This window comes from Scylla paramamosain, chromosome 14, assembly GCF_035594125.1.
Source record: "Scylla paramamosain isolate STU-SP2022 chromosome 14, ASM3559412v1, whole genome shotgun sequence".
Classification (NCBI taxonomy): domain Eukaryota; kingdom Metazoa; phylum Arthropoda; class Malacostraca; order Decapoda; family Portunidae; genus Scylla; species Scylla paramamosain.
The window spans coordinates 21,348,628-21,360,035 of record NC_087164.1 but is presented as its reverse complement, the minus strand read 5'-3'; the positions used below and the strand labels follow the sequence as shown (position 1 = coordinate 21,360,035).

Below are 11,408 nucleotides of genomic sequence, written 5' to 3'. Positions count from 1 at the left end.
TGTACATAAGTATGCTTTACACAAGGCTTGCTACGTAAAGACCTACTGGCTTCTTACAGCTTCCCGTATTTTCTTATGCTGTTAAAAGGCTAAGTATACGTATGCTGTTAAACGTAAGGCTAGGTATTAGATAGAAATATAATATTGTTTGGAGAAGGAAGAGATGGATAAGTAGGCAGGAGTCTAGGGGGATAGGGGGTAGGTACTGTTCTCTGGAGTCTAGCAAGAAAGGACGGAAAAAGAGAAGTAGAGAGGTGCCAGGTAGAAATGAAGTATTGTTGGGAGAAGGAAGAGCGTAGGGGAGTAAGTCGAGTAGAGATATCTGGAGTTAGGCAAGAAAAGATGGAAAAAAGAAAGGTAGACAGGTAGCAAGTAGAAATGTAGCATTGTTGGGAGAAGAGAGGGTATTGGTAGGCAGAGAGATGGGATGAGGGGAGGGGTAGGCAGTGTTGTCTGGAGTTGGGTAAGAAAAGATGGAAAAAAGAGGAAGATAAGAAGGGCGGCAAGGAAGGAGTGAAGGATAGGGAGCAAGGGTGTGGAGGTCCCTAGTGACGTGGTGTGGAGGCGCGCCAGAGTCAACAGGCGGCGGTGTCATCACACACACCCACAAACAAACGCGGAGGAACCATGGGCTTTACGACATTAATTAAGGGTTCTTGGACTCCCCGTCATGATTAAGGTCCATGCCAGACAATGTTGTCGCGGCGTGAGGCAGACGATGCCTTGGCCTTCATACCTCCACGCCTCAAAGATCCTGGATTAATGAACACATTTTTCTCACGATTGGAATTAGGCATATTCTTATTACCTGTATTAGGCATTCCCAGGCAGCACCTCCTGCTTATTGCACCGGATCTGTGGTTTATTAAAATTAATTCCGACCATAACTAGTGTTCAGAGGTGTTTAGCTAAGACGTTTAATAAGGCAGCGGGAGACGTGCCGGTAAGAAACCTGCTTTAACAAGATTTCTAGCTGGCCAAACAAGCATTTCAATAATCCTTGAACCAATCGGCGAGGCCCGCGGTTTGTGACATCACAGGCACAGCCGCTGATTGGCTGAGATCGAGTGACGTGGCATTCCCTCCAACCAATAGGTGGGCGGAAGGTCTGTACATAAAGGTTGGTGCGCGAGGTCGCTTTTGACTTGGTTTACTCCATCACTTGTAGCCGAGCGCGAGTTACCAGCTCCTCAGACCCCTCGGCACTGAGCAACAGGCGAGACCGCGCGCCACATCCTCCCTCGCTACCGACGCAACAGGCACTCTCCTGCCCGATCCCAACCCACGTGAGTACCCCGAACTCAGTCTGTAGCTCCTCTCACATCGCGCGACTCTGGTTCTGTTGTGTTCATTCCAGGGTTCCATCTTTTCGCCTAACTCCGTCATGCAAACGCCTGTCGGACTTAATTTTTTTTTCCATGTGTACTTCTCAAACGCGTGTCCGTCTCGAAGAATACTTAGTGCCTCTAACTCCGTCTTTACCTCCTCTCACACCGTGCCACTCAGGTCCTGTAGTGTTCATTCCCAGGCTAAGTTTTTCTTGTAATTCCATCATGCAAACGCCTGCTGAACTTCATTTTTTTCCATGTGTATTCTTCAAACGCGTGTCAGTCTTCAAGAACACCTGCCAATACTTAACTGAGAGTAAAGGGTAAGAGATGGCATTTGTGTATCATAGTGTTACTGAATTGAAGAGGTTGAGAGGAGCGCGAGTAGGTAAGGTGAGGCCGGTGCGAGAACTTTAGGGAACCGTGATAGCTTGCGTGGGTGTGGCCAGTGGTAGGGGAGGTGGGTGTTACACTGACTGGGACTTGTGCTGTAGATGAGGCTGAGTCCTGAACTTGAAACGGGGGTATTTTTAAGGGAGCAGTGTATCAGGTGAAGTGTTCTGTGGGTGTTGCTGAATGGTTAGGATTGGTCTTGGGACTTGGAGTGAGTGATATGTTAGGGGTTCTGTATTAACACTGGCGATGAAACCCAAAGCCTGAGGGAGAGTGAGACTCTGATAAGGAGTTTGGGGAGACAGACTGAGGGAGTGAAGGATACTGGAAAAGACAGACTGAAGATATAAGAGATTTTAGACGAAACAGACTGAGGATGTTGAAGATTTCAGACGAGACAGACTAAAGATATAGATCTTAGGCGAGACAGACTGAGGAAGTAGATTTTAGCCGAGACAGACTGAAGATGTGAGATATATGGATGAGATTGACTGAGGATGCTAAGGAGCTTGGAGGAAATAGACTAAGGATGTAAAGGAGTTTGTAGAAAAGACTGAAGGTGTGAAGCAGCTGAAGAGAAGATAGGTTAAATGTGAAGGAGAAAAGACAGACTGAAGGTGTGAAAGAGTCGGAGGAGACAGATTGAGAGAGTGAAAAAGTCTGGAAGAAGAACTGAAGGCTGAGGAAGGACTGGAGGAGTTTGGATAAAGGCTGAGACCTGAGAGGAGGGGATTAAGGCTTGGAGAGGACTTGAGGTGGAGATATGGACGGAAGGTGGTGAGAGATGAGGCGCGGATTGAATGCAGACTTCAACAGATGGGTGGGGCAGGGTGTGTGGGAGGTTGGGTGGGAGAAAGACGCGATATTGCTTCACTTCACGTAAGACAACACCGTTTGCTCGGAATTTAATCAAATGCATGATGAGAAGTCGAAACGAATACTGACTTTTTAACGGAGCATTAGAGGACTTACAATTTGACGTCATAATGAAGGAAATGAAAGGTCAATTTGAGGACTTCCTATTATCATCATACTTAAAGACACAGTGATGCTTCAAGACAGAAAATTAATCTCTGAATTCGTGAAAGAGAGAAGCTATTAATTGCTCGGATAGTGGGAGTCGTTCAGATGGAATTTTCACAGTAACAAGAGTATCCTCAGGTACTTTATGTTACTGTCATCCTAACTACAGACTCCTTTCCAAGAATTCATAAATGAGAGGAATCTGCGAATTACTGAACCGTGGAATCCGTTAAGAGAGGCAAAACATTTCCCGGTAAATTAAAAGTAAGTCAAGTACCGCTAATTCCTACGTACGTGGAGGAGTTTTTACAAATTAGACCTGTCTTCACGAGAGCACCCGAGGATCGCGATATTGTCCACGCCGTCATAGAAAACGAGAGACAGGTATGAGCGAATCCCGCCTACTGCCTGTCTTCTGGCTACGCGTGGCTCCACCAAGTCATCCCTCACCTCCCTGACGCCCCTGATGGTTGCATGTATCGTTACTGCCAAATCTCTGCAGCTTCTGTTAGCTATCTGGCCCGTAATGGTGATACGTTTGGAATGCCTTGTCCTTCGAGCTGTCCTGGGAGACTAATGGGAAATAGTGTAGGTTAACGTTGATATAAAGTGTTATTATGGCAGGTTTTTGAGTTTGTTTTTTGGTGGTGAATGTTATATATTTGTGTTCAGTGAATGGTGCAAGCATTGATTTATATGTATGTGTGTATGTAAGCCTCCAAACGAAGAAAAAGCGTTAAAAAAGTTGCAGAGAGAGAGAGAGAGAGAGAGAGAGAGAGAGAGAGAGAGAGAGAGAGAGAGAGAGAGAGAGAGAATTCAACGAAATGAAGGCAAATTGACAATCTATTCTCAGATTCCACAGATGACTTTATATTCCCTTAATCCAAGTCATGGGAAAGTGGAAAACAGTGGAAGAGAGGCTATTTCAAAATCCAACTAAGGTTCGCAGGTTCAAGAAAGTTCCAGAGATCTTTTGCTGACTCTGAAGTTCTGCTCATGAGTCTACCAAATGCGCTGAACTCATGACTGTATCTCTAACATTAAGACAGTAAGTAAGTAGTGTGCTTCACAATTAAGTATTCGAATGCTAATAACAATACGATACTTTTTACTACATTTGAGTAACTTTAAACGACTCTACGAAGCAAAAAACAAAACCACAGGGAATAAGAAGATTCGAACTTCTTGATCTTTTACTTTACTGTCAGTGATGTCTTTTCAAAACTACTCTAAACTTGCACTAAACTGTTTTATAAAGGTAGAGACGGCGCGGCAGTCAAGGGGGTTAAGCGTGCCATTTCCAGTCTGACGTTCACTAAGAGGGCTGAGATCCTGGGCGGCGCCTGAAGGATAGCATGCAGCGGCTCAATACTCGCTGTGGGAGGACATGTGTGGGTGCTTATGTGTGCTGGATGTCTGGCACTCCATCATCCGTCCATCGGCACGCTTTGAACGTTCTTGATGCTCAGAGGTGCCTAGTGTCAAAGTAAAGTTTTAGAATCGCATCCTTATTCATCAGTCTGGTGTCTTGTCTCGACTATTAACTGGCTCTAGAGGAAGTTACTCGAGTTTTCAAGGATATTATCATGATTCTAATGATAGTTTAACAAAGATTCCGTACTACTGATGAGAAAAACACTCATGAGAAACCGGTATCGATTACATTTAACAGGTTCACGTGTTGTCATGATTCTTGTGATAGCTTAACGAGGATTCTGCATCAATAACGAGGAAACGCTCATGAGAACCCGGCTTATCATCTGTGGCCTTTGGAAATAGTCATGATGAAAGAACAAAGCGTTTAAGAATACAGGCCTTAATGTCATCCATCTTTGCAGAAGTGAACTGGAAAGTAAACTGTTGGTAAGCCAAGAGGTCACAAGCCACTGTGGCGAGGTGCGTGGCTTAACCCTTCACTATTGGGGAGCCTTTTTTCCTGCAGGTGACTCATACACGCTAATGAAAAAAAAAAAAAAAACTGTTATGAGGAACAGGCGGAGCATTTATTAAGACTTTCCTCATAAACCGATTTTAGAAACTTGTACATAATACGATTCATGTTCTGCTTTAACAACCCCTCCCGTCTCTCTCTCTCTCTCTCTCTCTCTCTCTCTCTCTCTCTCTCTCTCTCTCTCTCTCTCTCTCTCTCTCTCTCTCTCTCTCTCTCTCTCTCTCTCCCTCTCTCTCTCTCTCTCTCTTTGCTACACTGTAAACAATTCTGTGGCACAAGTGAGTCTCTTGCTCTTTTAATCTCCCCGCCCATCCCCAACACCCTCCTCACTGTCCTCCTTTCTCCCTATTTCCTCCTCCTCTCCCTCTCTCCTTCCCATCCTCCGGCCCCATCTCTTTCCTCACCTCCCCTCACCTTCTCCCTCCTCTGCCCTCCGCCATCCACCTCCGCAGTCACATTTTGCAACTGGATTCAAAGGTTTATTTTTTTCTTGATTTACTGAAGTCCATTCCATTTTCTTTTTTGTGAGTCGCGTTTTCCTCTTTGATTTTACTTGCTTTCGATGAAAAAGGATAACTATTATTGTAGACATTACTACTACTACTACTACTACTACTACTACTACTACTACTACTACTACTACTCCTGCAACAACAAGAACAATTACTACTATTATCACAACAACAACAACAACAACAACAACAAATACAACAACAACAACAACAACTACTATTACTGCTACTACTACTACTACTACTACTACTACCACAATATCATACTGCATATTCGTAACGCAGAAAGAGAGAGAGAGAGAGAGAGAGAGAGAGAGAGAGAGAGAGAGAGAGAGAGAGAGAGAGAGAGAGAGAGAGAGAGAGAGAGAGCAATGTGGGACTTTCGTTAAGCTTTGAATGGAAACCTGTTGATGCCTGGCGAGCGGATGGCAGGGGACTCATTGGGATGATAGTGGTGGTGGTTGTGATGGTGGTGGTGGTGGTGGTGGTGGTGGTGGTGGGCAAGCGGTAAAGGCGGAATAGGGTACGAGGGGTCCTTGAGATAACGTTAGCGTATACTGTTTCCAAATTACCTCCTTCCGTGACATTCATTACGTGACAGAAGCTGGAGGAGTGTTCAGTAAACCCAGGGGAGTCAAATTGTTAAAGGGGTTGAGTTTCTATTTGGACTAATTTCAAAGGCCACAAATGAATGATCTGACGAGTTTCAATGATGTTCTTCCTATCAGTGTTACAACAATCAGGATCAATTTCTTAAGGGATTTTGAATTTTTAGTACGATAATTTTCAAAGGCCATACGTAAATGATACTCGACTTCTCACGATGTTTTCCTATCAGTGGTGCAGAATTCGTGTTGAACTATCACTAAAATTAATAAAGTACCCCTGGCAACACTAATAGCTTCCACAAGGAATGTTACGAATAGTGTAATTTATACGCCGAGACAGAATGAAGTCCTTTTAAGTCTTTTGTCATTATATATCTAGTTTTTATTTATCTATGCCTTGCTGCGTCTGTAAACCTAGCTTGGAAGTACAGGTGGCAGTGAGGATAGTGTAATTCAGGCACCAAGACCTTTGAAAATACGGTACTTTTTTGCCTTCTTTCATTATATATTCAACTTTTATTTCTGTATGTGTTGCTGCGTCTGTAAATCTCGCTTGGATGTACAGGTTGCAGTGAGCAGCATGGGTAGGGAATGCGAGTGAGGGCCTGAATACTGAAGGTGCATTTGGTTGGTATGGATGTCTGTTTTTTTGGTATCAGGCATGCGTGACGTAAATTGCGTGGAGCTTATAATGATGTCCTAGTGATTCAGGCTGCATTTCTCATGCTACACTTGATTAGGTTTTTCTCGTGAGTCCCCGTATGTTACTCTGGAAAACATGTAGGAGTATTCTTGTGAATCTACCCGTTATGTCTTTCGGTAACTATGTGTTCAGTAAGAAAGGGACGTGTGTTTAGTATTTTCTAACCAAATGAAGACAAAGCAATAGAGTAAAACACAACACTAAAAAAAAAAAAATTCACGGTGAAACGCCACATCAGGCACGCAAAGAAAGACAACGAGAGAGAGAAAAAACAAAAAGAAAAATCTATGCGGTAATATCACTTAAGAGCTTACACACGCACGAACACATGCAACCCTTTTCTTTCCACTCCATTTATGCCAAGAAAACTGAGACGTCTTCTTCGCTCATCGGTGACAAATCACTCGCTTCCTTGCGCCCCATTCTGCCTCCACGCCTCGCCCCTCGCGACTCTTCATCAGGGAGCGACGGCCCACATAGACACGGGCTTTATGGCTGTGGGAGGACGAGGAGGGACTGCATCGATCAATAACTCCGCTATCACAAGAATGGGCGAGACAGTAAGAGGTGAAATGGGAGCAATACCAGCAGGGAGAGAGAGAGGAGGGAAAAGAGTGTAAGAGATAACAGAAGGCTGGTGAGTGAGTAGTGCGCCTTTTGATGAGCCCCAAGGTAAGTGGGTGGGGGAGTCTCAGCGACCTTTGTGTATGGACGACCCAAGTACAAACGATACGATCCGCTTTCAACTGGAAGACAAGAGTCACTGGGCAAGAAAACTAATGCTTCTCCAAGGCAGTCTGCGAGATGGAGCGGGAGCATTTCCTTGTCGAGCGTGATACATGCCACTAAATGCGAGTTCGTGTTACTTGTATATGAAGGATGAAGGATGAAGGATCCATACATACATACATACATACATACATACATACATACTACATGCTATTAAATATGACATACATACATACACACCACTAAATCTGGCTTCATGCTACATACATACATACATACATACATACATACGAGTATATACATACATGCATTAGGATATCTGTCAAATTTACCCAGGAGAAATGCCCTCTGGAGCGTGAGAAGTACACGAACACCTACTTAAAACATACATACTTATCACAAATTAAAATATATTAGCAGCAACATACCATTGCAACATCGTGCCGCTATTATCTATTACAATATGATAAGCCGTAAGAAAAAAATAAATAAATAAATACCTTCACTATATTACACACTAACTATGAAACCAATCAATCCAACCACAGACGCTTAAAGAAAGTCACATCACAGGCTGACACTGACCGACCATCGACCATATCTTTAGCACAGAAATTTCATCACGCCGTTCACTTTCAATGGGCATTATTTCCCTTTTTCTCCAATATAACAGTCTCATCACAGCGCTCATTCAAATGCGATGACTTTATCGATCCAAGTGATAAGCAAGGTAAGGCTGCGGCATTTATCTTCGCCTTCTTTTGCCTTTAGAGCTCCTGGTGGGTAATGACGAGCCCTGATACACGCGGCTGGCTGGCTGGCTGGCTGGCTGGCTGATTGGTTGGTTGGTTGGCTGGTTGGTTAACTGGCTGGCTGGCTGGCTGGCTGGCTAGTTGGCTGGGTGGATGGCTGACTGACTGGCGAGTTGGCTGGTTGGTTAGCTGACTGGCTGACTGGCTGGCTGGCTGGCTGGCTGGCTGGCTGGCTGGCTGGCTAGCTGTCTGACTGGCTGGCTGACTGGCTAGTTGGCTGGGTGGCTAGTTGGTTGATTGATTAGCTGACTGACTGGGCTAGCTGACTGGCTGGCTGGCTGGCTAACTGGCTGTCTGACTGGCTGACTGGCTGGCTTGTTGGCTGACTGGCTGGCTGGTTTGGCTATGACGTCTGAGTTACTTTCCCTTATCATTCTCCTCACTTACCCAATGATTATCGATCGTGTGCTGTTTGACCGGAGCCAACTCAGAGGCACACCCACGCCTGCTGTCTGGCCGCCGCTGCACAGACTCCCAACAATTGAGAATTCCGGTATCGTACGCATAGAAGTGACAAGGGTCGACGCTTTCAATGTAACGTTGTAGAAGAAAAGGAGCTAAGATGGTAATGGTAATGATATTGACGATAGTGGAGAAAGACAGTACAGAAAGATGGAAACGACAAACACAACGCAAAACACGAACAACCTACACCTCGTGGTCTAAATACGTACTAAATTCCCCTGACTCCTGTTTGCAGAATACCTACTGATGTTTCAATTTAGCGAATGCCTGCACCACACAATTTACAGTCGAGCTAAGCTATAACTAAATATTGCACTGCAGGACTGGTGTGCGCTGACAGTTCCTTGTACTCGATGTTTGATGCTCAATACTGTGACTACAAGATAAAGTTGAGTGAGAATGAATTATGAAATGTAATAAAAGTTTTCTAATACAGAGTTGGGGAAAAAGACTTGAGGAAGTACGTAGTGTAATAGTGAAGAAGGAGCAGTGCATGAGAAAACAGAAGCAAGGAGTGGACGACCTAAGAGGCGATAGAAAGTAAAAAACGTCACAAGGAGAATAAGAAGAAAAACACTTTTTTTTTTTCATCAGTAAAGGCGATAATTTGATGTCTCGATGTGTGCAAAACGTTCTCACCCTTTGGCAACATTAATGAAATTTAAAGCGGGAAGAATAACGCACCGTACTGAAGTCTCCTTGGTTTTCACTGAGGTGACGATGTTGATCACTGTAATTGCTCGATATTTTGAAACACGTGAAAATTTATATTAAAGGTTAAGACATGAGAAGGAGTGGCTAGGAATGGAACCCGTGACATAATACTCAATGCATACGACGTCAATTATGCCATGATGACCAGCATGGCTCAAGCGGAGTTTAATTGACATTGATTATCTCGCCACTATAATACTTTCTGAACACCGGCTCGCTCGATCGATCAAGTCAATGCATTAACTTTTCTTCTCACATTCAGTTAATTATAAGCGGACTCAAAGTGAACGACCAGACCAATGAGCAATTTGTCGCCCTCTCATTCTGGTCAACAGTCAAGCTTAAGCGAGTAACTTTCGCATCCTGGCCGTCACTTAAGAGTTCCTAAGTTAAGACGTGCTTTGTAAGTTGGTTCTTTCAAGCTTTTGTAAATATCTGTCTATACTTGAAAGAAAGAAAAAAGAAAAAAAAATGTAGCATAAAAATTAACAAATGGAAAATTTCTAAATGTAAGTAGTCAATTAATCACTTACAGCATTTTCTTTCGAGTTAGGCTTTTGTACCTAACTGTTTGTATTTGTAAGAAGAAAATCCCAAAATGCAACTTGAGAAATCAGCAAGTGTAAGATCTCTAAATGGGGAGAACCTGTTGACTTCAGTGTCTCTTGTGGCAAGTTGTTTTTCCTCTTCACTTCACTTCACTTCACTTCACCTTTCAACGGAGATGAAATAAAAGGACACAAAGGTGAGGTGGCCGTTGCTGAGTTGTCGTTATAAAGAGTCTCAGGTCACATCTGTAATGCCAATGACGTTAAAAGATGGCCAGACAGTAAGGGGAAGCTAACACAAACAAGATACTGGCGAATAAGATGAAAAAAAACCCTTGATTCTCCCCTGAACACTATTTCGTTTCGTTGGGATGTGTGTGTGTGTGTTCCACGAAAAGGACATTCCATGGCAGCAACCCATCATACAGAAAGGAGGGTGATGATGAAAATATAGACGGAAGAATGGAATCTGTAGGAGCGGGAGAGATCCAATACTAAAGGTCTTCTCCCCCAGAAAATAATCGGATGACTCATGCTGTCTAAAGGTGTGGTGACGCTCTCCCCGAACCCTCATAGATCTAGGTGAGAGTCTAACGAATTCACCTGTCAGTACGGTGCTCATCTTAAACACCAGCGAAACACTTGTGATTTGGTAGATGGCAGAAAGTGTTGTTATTCATGGTGGAATGCAATTCGTCTCTTGTGCTGTGTGTAAAGGAGTGTCCTCACTGCCGAATATGTTCAGAATATACAGATAAATAGAAAAGATGAGAATGACAGGAAATCAAAGTTGTCAATGCTAAGACTTTCAAATACGGAGAAAACAATGAATTCCGCCACGCAACTGTGACAAGAACAGCTGCAGCGTCTTGCAACCCGAAAGACAGCAGAGTAACAAAGAATGCAGCAGACTCCCACGACATAAACACGAGACCTGGTATGCGTCATTGGGAAACTGTCCAAGCAGGCGTCCCCATTCTTCCCTTCTCCGTTCCCCGCGAAAGGCTGGCGGGAGGGAAATAGATTGCATGGAGGGATAGTCTTTGATCCATGCTAATGAAACCGTCAGGTGTTTGAACTTTACATAGGGAATCAAGAAGGAAGGATACTTGTCAAGGGAATTTTTCTTTTTCATGCTCCCTCTGCATTTGTACATAAGAGATTTGGTAATATTATATCCAGAGAGGTTCCGTGTCGTGTGTCTATATTCATTGCAAGAATACCCGACTAATGCGCAGGTTTTCCTTCGTTCATCTTTTTTTTTTTCTAAGTAATAATGGATAAAATTCGTGAGTTATTGTTTTAGGAATGAAGTTCTGAGAAAGAAAAAAAGTAGTAGTTTCCACAATTACCAATGCATCACGTCAGCCTTTCATGACGACCTCTTTTTTATCAATATTTCCATGAGATAGTTAAAAAAAAAAAAATGATAAATGAAAAATGCACGTGATCTGGAAGCTTTTGGTGACTTCCGACATATTAAAAGGAAGACTGAAAACAAAAGCGTTGCTGTTGGTTATTAGTCTCTTGCAGAGCTTGCGTGAGTGGAGAAGGAAAATGTTGAACAGTTGGTCAGGAGGAAGGGGCGAGGCTTTCAAACTGAGATGCGAGGAGACAATGGG

The 11,408-nt window shown here is 43.7% G+C and overlaps 1 protein-coding gene across 1 annotated transcript in view; it reads left to right on the top strand.

Moving 5' to 3' along the window:
- The first annotated feature begins 1,129 nt into the window (after window positions 1–1,129).
- Window positions 1,130–11,408, top strand: part of LOC135107009 (myosuppressin-like) — a 54,846-nt gene continuing 44,567 nt past the window's right edge. The window contains exon 1 of the mRNA XM_064016540.1: window positions 1,130–1,286. The gene's annotated coding sequence lies outside the window, so the exon portion shown is untranslated. The remainder of the gene's footprint in view (window positions 1,287–11,408) is intronic.